Source organism: Osmerus eperlanus, chromosome 2, assembly GCF_963692335.1.
Source record: "Osmerus eperlanus chromosome 2, fOsmEpe2.1, whole genome shotgun sequence".
In the NCBI taxonomy this organism is placed as follows: domain Eukaryota; kingdom Metazoa; phylum Chordata; class Actinopteri; order Osmeriformes; family Osmeridae; genus Osmerus; species Osmerus eperlanus.
In genome coordinates this window covers 13,020,816-13,033,421 of record NC_085019.1, presented here as the reverse complement: position 1 = coordinate 13,033,421, position 12,606 = coordinate 13,020,816, and positions in this window count along the sequence as shown.

The following is a 12,606-nucleotide window of genomic DNA, read 5'->3' as shown; positions in this document are numbered from 1 at the left end:
CAAAACGAATAAATTGGGCAGACCGGTGTAAAATTGACCTAATCTCTATGACTTAAACGTCATTTTAAGTTTTTCCCTTCTCATGATATTTTCAGGCATTTAGCCTACTCATTGCATTCATTCATTAATAAAGAACCCCCTTAGAAGATTATTCTACGACGTTACCCAGCAGTAGAAGATGGAATCGCGATTCAAACAGTACCATCTGCTAACTGAAAATATGCCCCCCAAAACGTAAATAAGCTTGACATTTATTTAGTGGAAAATCGCTCATTCATAAAAAGCTCCTACTACGGTACTGTACAGTACTAGACTACTGCTGTGTTCATCTTGGTAGCGATTGCGTTGGTTGAATTGGATTTAACTTTCCGTTGTACGGTTTAAGATTAAATTAATTATTTTCATGAACAGATTGACAACGTTTAGGCTGTGGCAATGAAGTTCAGGTTAGTAGTTAGATAGACTTTTGATTTAAGTAAGGGGAGTGCCGAACATGTTCTGTCGCCGTTTGACTTCCTAAACAGCTGTGTAGTGTAGATGTTTTTGTAGTGTGTCTCACGTAAGCTACAGCGTTGCAGTGAGCTACACTGGTTTGAAACCACAGGTAATGGTAATTTCACCAACAAATCGTTTACCAATGTCAGAATAAACCCTACAACGAAAATGTATATGTGAGTAATGTTTATTTTAACGATTGAAAACAGATAACGCTACATCATAGACCACTGTAGTATGTGTTGCCCGGGCAACACAGGCTAATGTCATGATGCTAATACTTCAGTGAAATAGTAGACTACTGTTTCCGAAAGTAGATGTACTTCCTTAATAATATCAGCTTATACTGTACATTACACATGACAATTGTGTGTCATATCACAAAGTAAAATGAGTAAATAGTTATCACCCTGGCCTCTTTGCTTGTGGCGTTTCTGCAGCTGCCTTGCAGTAAAGCTATAGTTAGCCTAGCTATCCCTTAACAGGTGCGAAACAAATGTTCTGCCAAGGGTAGTCACGCGTGTTTTCGTGACGTAGTGACGTTAGTAACGTCAGTGACTGTGGCTAGCAAATTAGCTGCCTTGCAGTAAAGCTATAGTTAGCCTAGCTATCCCCCAAGTTAACAGATACAAAACGAATGTTCTGCCAAAGGTAGTCACGCGTGTTTTCGTGACGTAGTGACGTTAGTAACGTCAGTGACTGTGGCTAGCAAATTAGCCACCGTTAGCTTCACTTTTCGCCACAAAAACTTAACTTCAGCCTAAACCATGCATCGGAACGTAAATCCCAATAGAAGCAACTCAATCGCTACCAAGACGAAACTTTTGACACCTAGGCTGTCTAGGTAGGCCAAATATTGACTGAGTTTTAGGGGGGCAAAAATAAATAAAAATAATAATAATAATAACTAGAGGGTACAATTTCTGGGGAAATTGTAGGGTGTGCTTTCTTGCGTCGGTTGCACATGGGTCCGTATTTTACATTACATTTACATTCATTCATTTAGCAGACGCTTTTATCCAAAGCGACTTCCAAGAGAGAGCTTTACAAAGTGCATAGGTCACTGATCATAACAACGAGATAGCCACAAAACATTGCAAGTAGCCAAAACATGAAGCACACATTGTGAACAACCAAAGTAAGTGCCTAAAGGGAAGAACCATAAGAGCATGTAGTTAAACAAGTTACAATTAAACAACATGAACTGCTATAAGTGCAAGTGTACCTGTGGAAAAAAAGACAAGCAACAATAATAAAAAAAACAACAATATATCACAGCAAGTACAAACAATTTTAAATCAGTTACCACTAACCACAAGAGCAACATTTTTTAATGACATTTTTACAACTGATATTTCTGTATATTTTATATAAAAATGCATAGGGCCTACTTATTATTTATAAAGATTACATAGATTTAAAAGCATCTTTTTTTTGCTGCTCATTTACAACTGAAAATACGAGTGAAGTGCACAGGGGTCCGTTTTTGAATGACATTTTTACAACTGATTTCTGTATATTTTATATGAAAATGCATACTTATTATTTATAAAGATTAAATAGATTTAAAAGCATTTTTTTTTTGCTGCTCATTTACAACTGAAAATACGAGTGAAGTGTAGAATGAAATAGATGTCTTCTCATTTCCCCTGCAAGAGGCAGCCTCATCGTTGAATCAAAACGAATACATTTCGTCAGACCGGTGTAAAAATTGACCTAATCTCTATGACTTAAACGTCATTTTAAGTTTTTCCCTTTTCAGGCATGTAGCCTACTCATTGCATTCATTCATTAATAAAGAACCCCCTTTGAAGATTATTCTACGTTACCCGGCAGTAGAAGATGGAATCGCGATTCAAACAGTACCATCTGCTAACTGAAAATATGCCCCCCAAAACGTAAATAAGCTTGACATTTATTTAGTGGAAAATCGCTCATTCATAAAAAGCTCGCGGGTAGCAATCACTGTCAGTAACAACGCCAAGTGCGATATAGCCCTGTGTGGAGAAGCTGCCCCGGTAAATTGTACAGTACAGTACACTACTGCTGTGTTCGTCTTGGTAGCGATTGCGTTGGTTGAATTTGATTTAACGTTCCGTTGTATGGTTTAGGCTGAAATTAATTATTTTCATGAACAGATTGACAAAGTTTAGGCTGTGGCAATGAAGTTAAGGTTAGTAGTTAGATAGACTTTTGATTTAAGTAAGGGGAGTGCCGAACATGTTCTGTCGCCGTTTGACTTCCTACAGCTGTGTAGATGTTTTTGTAGTGTCTCGCGTAGGCTACAGCGTTGCAGTGAGCAACACTGGTTTGAAACCACAGGTAATGATAATTTCACCCACAAATCGTTTACTTGTAATGTAATGTCATAATAAATCCTACAACGAAAATGTATTTGTGAGGAATGTTTATTTTAACGATTGAAAACAGATGCATCATAGACCACTGTAGTATGTGTTGCCCGGCCAACAGAGGCTAATGTCATGATGCTAATACTTCAGTGACATAGTAGACTACTGTTTCCGAAAGTAGATGTATTTCCTTAATAAAATCAGCTTATATTGTACATTACACTTCACAATTGTGTGTCATATCACAAAGTAAAATTAGTAAATAGTTATCACCCTGGCCTCTTTGCTTGTGGCGTTTCTGCAGCTCCCTTGCAGTAAAGCAGTTAGCTTAGCTATCTCCCAGAAGTTAACGAGCTGCTAAACTAATGTTCTGCTAGAGGTAGTCACGCGAGTTTTCGTGACGTTAGTGACGTAAGTAGCGTCATTGACTGTGGCTAGCAAGTTAGCCACCGTTAGCTTCACTTTTCGCCACAAAAACATAATTTCCACTTAAACCATGCAACGGAACGTAAATCCCAATAGAAACAACTCAATCGCTACCAAGACGAAACTTTTGACACCTAGGTTGTCTATGTAGGCCAAATATTGACTGAGTTTTAGGGGGGCAAAAAGAAATAATAATAATATATATGTGAGAGAACAAAGGTTGTGCCCTTGCCGAAGGCAAAGCACACCCAATAATATATATGTGAGAGAACAAAGGTTGTGCCCTTGCCGAAGGCAAAGCACACCCAATAATAATATATATGTGAGAGAACAAAGGTTGTGCCCTTGCCGAAGGCAAAGCACACCCAATTACTACGATGTCCTGTGTGTTTATGCTGGTCAACCGTTATGTAATCCATCTGACTGTAGGTGTAATGTGTCGACTGTAGGTCTAATGTAGACTGCTGTTCTGGCAGGTGTTTCAGATTTCTAAAATATTGTTAAAATAATGATAAAAGTACTGAATGGATGAATGCTGTATCTTCTTGTCCACCAGTTTCAAACAAAGACAGGTTGACCGGTACTATCAGTGTCAGAGCAGCTTGTCACAGGTCCATGCAGCAGAATAAAAAACCACACAGCTTGAGAGTAGGCTAATGTTTAGGGATGGGTTTGGGTATTCTGTTCAATTTTGCAGTCTGTTCCAGTTCAATGACTGCAGCATAGCATGCGTTCATCATGCGTACATTACAACTGCTTTCATTTGACCATGAGCATGTTCTCGACTATGTAAACATTCTTCTGAGACACTTGATAAATGGCTATAGTCTACCTGTTAGTGGAGAAGTAAGGTAATTGGGGCGAAGTTGATTGACAGTAAATCTTTCTATTGCAACATATTTGGTATGGTATATCACCACCTCGTATTGTAATAGACTTGTAGGAAACCCCTTGTCAACAAACTTACCCCAGCAACTTTACTAGGCCAATTCTTAATTCAGCGGTATCTGAATAGTAGCAAAATTCACTTCAAAAACACTTCAAAGGATACATCAGTATCAATGTTTGTCTAATTGACTCTTTGTGTATTTTACACAGATAGTGCTACGTGATTCAGAACCTGTCGTCATGACCTTCAGTCAGTGTTCGTGCAAAGCTGGCACAGCAGTGTGTAATGACACTGCTGCACTGCTCTTTCAGACAGCTCATTACTCAGAGCTCAATATCCAGGTTGTCCCCCCTGTTCATGCCTGCACAGAAACTGAACAACAATAGCACAAGCCCAGAACTACAGTAAGGGTTGAGGCAAATGTACTGTATATGTATGTAAGAGTTAGGCTATGTATGCAGCAATAACAATTGTAAATTGCTAAAAGAAAGTATTGTGATCTAAGGTCAGAAGCATTTTGAGGTGCAGCGTAATATAGTGGAGACTCAGTTTATTTTCTGAGCGGTAAATGGGACTGCACCCGACTACATCAAGTCTCTCCTCCAGCCTTACACCCCCACCCGCCAACTACGGTCTTCTTCTGACAACCGTCTGGTGGTCCCACCACTCAAGAGTGCCCGGTCCCAACACAAGCTCTTCTCCTGTCTGGCCCCCCAATGGTGGAATCAATTCCCCACCTCCATCAGAGACACTGACTGTCTCTCCACCTTCAAGAAAAGGCTCAAGACGCACTTGTTCCGGGAGTACAACGATACTTAGGAATGGTTTGCTTGACCCGATGTTAGTTTCCTCAAGGATCACAATGACTCTTGCTTAGAGACTTGTTGCTCTTGTGGTTAGTGGTAACTGATTCAAATTTTTGTACTCGCTGTGATATATTGTTTTTATTATTGTTGCTTGTTTTTCTACAGGTACACTTGCACTTATAGCGGTTTATGTTGTTTAATTGTAACTGGTTTAACTACATGCTCTTATGGTTCTTCCCTTTGGCACTTATTTTGGTTGTTCACAATATGTGCTTCATGTTTTGGCTACTCGCAATATTTTTTGGGCTATCTTGTTGTTATTATCAGTGACCTATGCACTTTGTAAAGCTCTCTCTTGGAAGTCGCTTTGGATAAAAGCGTCTGCTAAATGCATAAATGTAACTATCCCTCCAACGTCAATAGCTGCAAAGTTCCATAGTCTTCGGGTCTTTTACCAAATGATGGAGTGGAAAGGGGGAAGTGAACGTATGGACCAAAAGACTGGGGGTGGCATATTTTGGATGGGAGATTTATGCCAATAATTTATGCCAGTCATTGGCAGAAGGATGATTGGATGAAGATTGGGCCGATGTATTTGTCATATGAATGATGTTTCTGCCAATTCAAATTAGAGCATATTCAATAAGTGTGGAGCTCATGTGCATATTCAAATTCATTTCAAAAGAAACTTGTAATACAAAAAAAGTTACTTTTCATGTATACTTTTACTATGTTAAGTTTTATTGTGGTAGGAGTAAAGGAAAAAATTAAGCCTAATTGAGTGTATTTTGGGCATATTGGATTAGTGTATAGCTCATTTGCATATTAACATTCATTTTTAAATAACTTGTAATACAAAAAATGTTACTTGTCATGGGTAGTTTCAGTGTGTAAAGTTTCATTTTGATAGGAGTAAAGGAAAAAAATAGCCCCATTGGGGTGTAATGTTGCCTGGCCTTATTGGCACACATCTCGGATTGATGAGAATTTAACATATTTCCTCAACTAGGATTTCTTAGGACTTTTAGTATGTTGTTCTGGACACCTCATAGAAATGATCTAAGCTGCAAAAAAAAAAAATACATTTAGTCTGTCGTAAAACGCTACTTTGCCTGTACTAATAGTAACAAAGTTACATACTAGCTAGTTATAACAGTTACACAGAAAGAGACACAATATGACAACGAAGTCCAAGTGGACTCAAAGAACGCAGTGTTCGGCAATCAACTGCAACAACTACCAATGTGACAGTATTTATGCCTTTCATCGCTTTCCCAAAGACCCTGACAGGTACATTTTGTCGGTATTGTAATCTTATGCACCTGCTAACTTTAAAGTTTTTTTTGTCTAGTAGTAGGCTAGTAAACTTAATTCCTTCTAGGAACTGCATGTCCTAGCCATAGAAACCAGAATAATGATTTATATGGATATGACAGTAAATTAAAATGAGCTTCTTAAATTAATTTGCTGAATTCATATATTTCATTGATAACTTATTTGTGTATGTACTGTAGGCTAACGTTGTAATGTGTAGAGCTAGCGTTAGGTTACCTCCTGGGAAACGGTCTAACATTAGGCTATTAAAACGTTATATAAACTCATCAATTTATTCTTACCTGTCACACTTAGCCTAATGTAGAGAGTAATATAATTTATAAAATGCTTGAACTTCTCTGTCAATAGAAGTTCTTTGCATCACCTAGCGCTGCAGATGTGTACGGAAGCGAGAAGCGGAAACGATTACATCTGTTTTCCGGTTCGAACGCTGGGCGCTCCGCATAACCCCTATTGCTTCAAATGGCTTGTTGCTTTGGAAAGCTTCTTTTCCCCCATCACTAGGGGAGACCGCGGCTGGTTGTTACACTTTTTACTCTCGCCAGTATTTCTCAGCACCAGTAAACTATAGAAGCCGAATTTCATTATTTGTCCAAAGCTTAAGGTCGTGGGTGTGAATTAATATCACTTTTATCAACATAACATGATGAACTTGAAGTCATAAGTCACAAAATACACTCTGAGAAAGTGTGACAACAGGGTTGGTTGTCACAGGGGGTGGGGTTGGTTGTCACTGTCAATGCCAATGAGACTTGCAACAAGAAATAATGTTTTTTCTTAACCTAGAGATAGAACCTAGGTCTCGGTTAACAAACGTTTTAACAAATCGAGGCGACAAAGCGTTTGCTGACCTGTCGAGGAGTAAACATTTGGTTTCTTATATACAACAATACGTCGGAAGATCACAAATCAAACAGGTCGAATCTGGAGCAGACGCCATGTTGTCAGAGCAATCAGCTGCACTTGCACTGGTGACGTCACTACATCTCCAAGGCAACATATCAACAACATCAATTCATCTTCTGTCTGCTTCAGATACTTCTTTAAAACGGGAAGCGATTGCGGGGAGTTTGCGGACCTGTGCAAAAACCATATTTGGTTGTTTTAGTTTTTTTTTTAGGCTATTTAGGGTACTTTGTTGCCGAGCAGATGCCACGTTGTTAAGGTCAATGGCTACATCTCCAAGGCAACCGCTTGTTGCTAGGTCCGTAAAAACGTTTATTTACCTCTGCGAACTTTCAGGAGGTATATAAACTGATTTATTAACTTTTGAGAACGTCTTCTGGACCAATAGGAACAGCGTATTGGTCCAATTATTACACTAGTATATAAGAAACAAAATTATTCAAAGTTAATTGAAAATAATAATAATAAATTAGTTATGCATGTAAAAATAACCATAATAGTCCATAAATTTGCTTGCTTGCTTTTTTGCAGCTACTTTGTGTAATGTATTGAGTTTGATTTACTCCAGTGGCTACAGTCTGTTCTGTACTAATGCAGTACCCATAGTGCTGTGTTGACACATGTGCAGTACAATAAAGTTGGCATGCTCAAAGCGTGTACGTTGACTAGAATACATTACATGGTGTCAGAAGTCGTTAACTGCACAAAAATGGCTGTGTCGCAGTTCGAACACCCAAAGATTGATTGGGACGCCTCTGATTTACATCAAGAGTTTGAAAGATTCCGTAGTCATGTCACGTTCGTCTTTGATGGTTGTTATGGCAGTTTTTGACAGGTACAATATCTATGTTTCTTTAAGCGGTAAAAAGTAAGTTCCTTTGTTATAGACAGACGAATGTAAGAAAGTGAGGCTCTGTGGTGTGGTTTACTCTGTAGAATGGACACTCAGATTGTCTTAAGGTATTTATGATACCTAACTAAGACTCTTAGTTAGGTCTGGGGGTTGGGGGAGATTGTTATCTCAGTTGAGCAAGCTAACGCCGCGAACAGGGCAGAGAGGACAGCGAGGGTGAGAGCCAAAGCTGGGGCATGGGGAGGCGGGCGAGGCAGGGGGCGGGAACCCACGGGGCGCACCTCAGCGCCCGGTAGCAGGAGAGGGGCGGAGCGGCGAGTGGGTAGGCTTCCCGGGGTGTCCGGGGTCTCCCTCGGACACCCCGGAGCAGAGGGCGAACAGCCTGGCCGTCAGACAGACCGGCGGAATGGATCCCCCGAGCCCGGAGGAGGCGCTGCAGGCCGGCGACGGTCCAACCGAAGGCAGCGCCGGGAGGCGTGGAGCCGGCGGAGCCAGTCGCCGCGAAGCAGAAGACAGGGAGCAGCGTGAAGAGCCGGCGGAGGAGGCGAGGACGGGAACGCTGAGGAGAGGAATCCGGGGCCAGCACGGGCAGCCGTCCGGCCCAGGAGCGACACCCGGAGCGATTCCAGGTAGAAGGCCCGGTAGGCGGAGACCACGGGGGACGGCCAGGCCGAGACCCGGGACCAGGAGGTGGAACCGTGGGACCCAAGGAAGCAGAGGAGCCCGGAGCAGCACCACTCGGGTATGCGGCCAGAACGCCGTGGGCGGGACCGTCTCACCAGCCGGGAGGGGAACTCGTGGTCGGATGGGTGGAGGTCCAGGACGTCCAGCCCCCACCGCAGAAGACGAGGCCGGGAGGCGAACAGCGTGAGCCGGGGCAGCAGAACAGCAGCGGAGCAGGAGCAGCAGACACGAAGCAGCAACCACAAGCGGGGAGGCAGGCAGGCAGCGTGATAGCAACAACAGGGTGCACGGAAGGTCGAAGTGACAACAACATGCTAGCACAGGGACCGGAGGAATGGAAGATACTTTATACAGAACTCTTAATTGACCAAGGGGAGTTTGGTCGCATTCTTCCGTGCTTTACTGAGTTGATGCGTATAAGTTTGATTGGAGAAGGAGGAGTCTTGGTGTGCCACCTTCCTCCCGAACTTTAGTTAACCCTTTCAGGCCTAACTCCATTACGCGCACTTTACGCATCCCCTCCCATCTCTTTATGGAAAACTCCCACTTTCCCCTTGACCCTCCCATGAATGCATGACACGGAAAAGCGCAATTTGCCATTTTCCGTTCCTGCGACAGGCAGTCTGCGCTTTTACCTCAGTGCGGCATGTTTGTACATACCTTGCAATGCTTTTACGCGCAAATTGTGAAATATATACGCCTGAAGTGGCCGCAAAAGTGTTAGTACATGAGGCCCAGAGTGTTCCTGCTGGACTTGAGGAGTTCCCAGAACTGACGCGTACCACTGGAACGATGCCAGGTAAATACACCATAAAGCTCGAACCAGGTGCAAAAGGTGTTGTCCATCCTGTACGCAGACAACCAGCTACTCTCAGAGGAAAAATTGTGGAAAAACTGTGTGAAATGGAAAAAGATGGCGACATTACCAAAGTCGAACAGCCTACTGAGTGGGTGAGTTCCATGGTTCCGGCAGTAAGGAATGGCAAGGTAAGAATCTGCATAGATCCAAGTGACCTGAATAAAGTTATAAAGAGAGAACACCTTTCCATGCGCACCGTAGAATAGGTAGTCTCAATGATACCAGGTGCCAAAGTCTTCTCAGTCCTGGATGCTAAATCCGGCTTCTTGCAGATAGAGATGGACGTCGTCCTTCCTCATAACCTTTAATACACCAATAGGTCGGTTTAGATGGCTTAGACTCCAAAATGCGCACCCAAAATCTATCAGCGCATTATGGACCAGATGTTTGAGGGCATTGTGGGAGCTATAAGCGTGATGGATGACATCCTTATAGCTGCCCGCACTGTACAGGAACACGATGCAATCCTGCGTAGAGTGGTTGAGAGAGCTACAAGCTACAACCTGAGGCTTAACTTCAGCAAATGCTACATACACCAGCCATCAGTGCCAGATGTGGGACACCTGATAACAGCTGATGGTCTGAGGCCTGACCCAGCGGAAGTGGAAGTGTCAAGTGTACTGTAATGATTTAGTGTAAATGCCATGTGTAGAATTTGTCTGTTATGGGGGCGTTGCTATGGGCTACAAATGCTTGCTGCGAATCTAATTGCCAATTACCGGGGAGGAACCGGGCGGTGGAGAGGTGACAGTGGATGAACGTGAAGGGGAGATCCACACGACGGACGGGAGCAATCGCAACTCAACAGCTCTGGCGACGACGGAGTGAGTAGGGACCCTGGTGATGCTCCGGACGCGGTGCCTGGTCTGGTTCTGAGGCTGACTGTCAAACTGCTCTACGTTCGCCTTGCCAAGGGAAGTTCATTACTCCACCCCACTGTGCTTCTGTTCCACGAGATCGGTCTGCTGAAGGGAGTGAGTCTGCCTAAGCACTCTTGTCCCGCATTTTGTTTCTGCAGCTTGGGGGAGTCCTCGAGGTGGGCGGAGCGCCACGTCACCAGCGCTATTGCGGAGGCATTCACAACGGACAGCGGTGCGCAGATCAGGTTCTGCGCTGGAACGGCGAAGGCGTGTCTGCCGTACTGGACAGTGACTGCACGCCTCGCCTATGGTATTCAGCGCGGGGCTGACGTCATGGACTGCCTGTTTCATAGTTTTTAATACTGGTCGGTAAGGACAGACCGACCAGTACCAATTTGTATTTGTCAGTGCTGCAGGCTGTTGGGGAGGGCAAGGGACTGTTAGGTGTGGGAGCAGGGATCACCATGGTCGGCTATTGCCCAGCCCAAGACTACTCTCCTCTTGGTAGTGACTTTGCTGTACTCTGCTGTGGCTTTGTTGTGGGTCCTTAGTACCTTGCTGTGGGGTGATATTGTTCTGTGGGGGGGCTCTCCCGTCAGGGCATAGCTGGCCAGTAAGGGGGGTCTATGTCTAGCACCTAGTGGGGTCCCAGATACAGCTGTTCTGTGCCACAGTCCTGCCTTTTTGTAAAATAAACTTTTGTATACACATACTCTGTTTCTGGGTATTGTCTGTGACCTGGGAGGATCTGGTACCTGAGTGTGCTGCTAGGCACGACAGAAGCTATGTGGGGCATGCTACCACCAGTGGATATAGAAGGTGTCCACACTTCCTGGGTTTTGTCACTTACCTGTCAAAGTTCAAACCCAACCTCATTGAAGTAGATGCGCCGCTGTGCCAGCTCCTCAATAGAGATGTAGAGTTTGCATGGCAGCCAGCTCAGCAGCAGGCATTTGACAAGCTGAGAGAGCTGTGCACACATCCTCCAGTGCTGAAGTATTTTGATCCAGCAAAGCCTGTTGTAATATTCTCTGATGCCAGCAGCAACAGACTAGGAGCAGTCCTGCTGCAGGATGACCAGCCCGTTGCCTTTTCCTCATGGTCCCTCAATGACGCAGAAACGCGCTATGCCCAAATTGAGAAGGAGACACTCCATTGTCCATGCCTGCACCAAGTTCCACAACTACATATTTGGAACACATGTCACAGTATAGTGATCACAAACCTCTCGAAGACATCTTCAAAAAGTCCCTGTTGTCCACACCAATGTGAATCCAGAGAATGCGTCTTCGCTTGCAGTGAACTGTGAAGTATAGAAGAGGAAAAGACATGGAGCTTCCAGACACACTGTCCAAAGCACAGTTATCCGAGAGCACACTAGAGATGAGTGGCTTAGAGTGCATCTCCATGCTGAACTTTGTCTCAGTCAGTGATCAGAAGTATTCATAACTACAAGTCTCCTGGTCGTGTAGCTTCAACCTCTACAACATCAGGAAGATCAGGAGATACCTGTCTGAGCATTCCACCCAGCTGCTAGTCCAAGCACTTGTCCTCTCCAAGTTGGACTACTGCAACTCACTTCTCGCCGGTCTCCCAACATGCGCAACCCGCCCTCTCCAGAGGATTCAGAACGCAGCAGCCCGCCTGATCTCCAACCTACCCAGACGCTCCCATGTACGCACCCATCACGGCCCGCATCAGATTCAAGACCCTGATACTGACCTTCCGAGCGGTGAGCGGGACTGCACCTGACTACATCCAGTATCTCGTCCAGCCTTACACCCCCATCCGCCTTCTTCTGACAACCGTCTGGTGGTCCCACCTCTCAAGAGCGCCCGTTCCCAACCCAAGCTCCTGTCTGGCCCCCCAATGGTGGAATCATCTCCCCACCTCCATCAGAGATACTGTCTCTCCACCTTCAAGAAAAGGATAAAGACGCACTTGTTCCAGGAGTACAATGGGACTTAAGAAAGATTTGTTGGATCAGATGTTAGTTTATTTCCTCCAGGAACATAATGACACTTATTAAGGGCCTTGTTGCACTTGTTGGTTAGTTGTAACTGATTTAACTACTTGTACTCGCTGTGAATTATATTATTGTTGCTTGCTTTCCTGTAATTTGTTTAACTACATGGTCTTCTG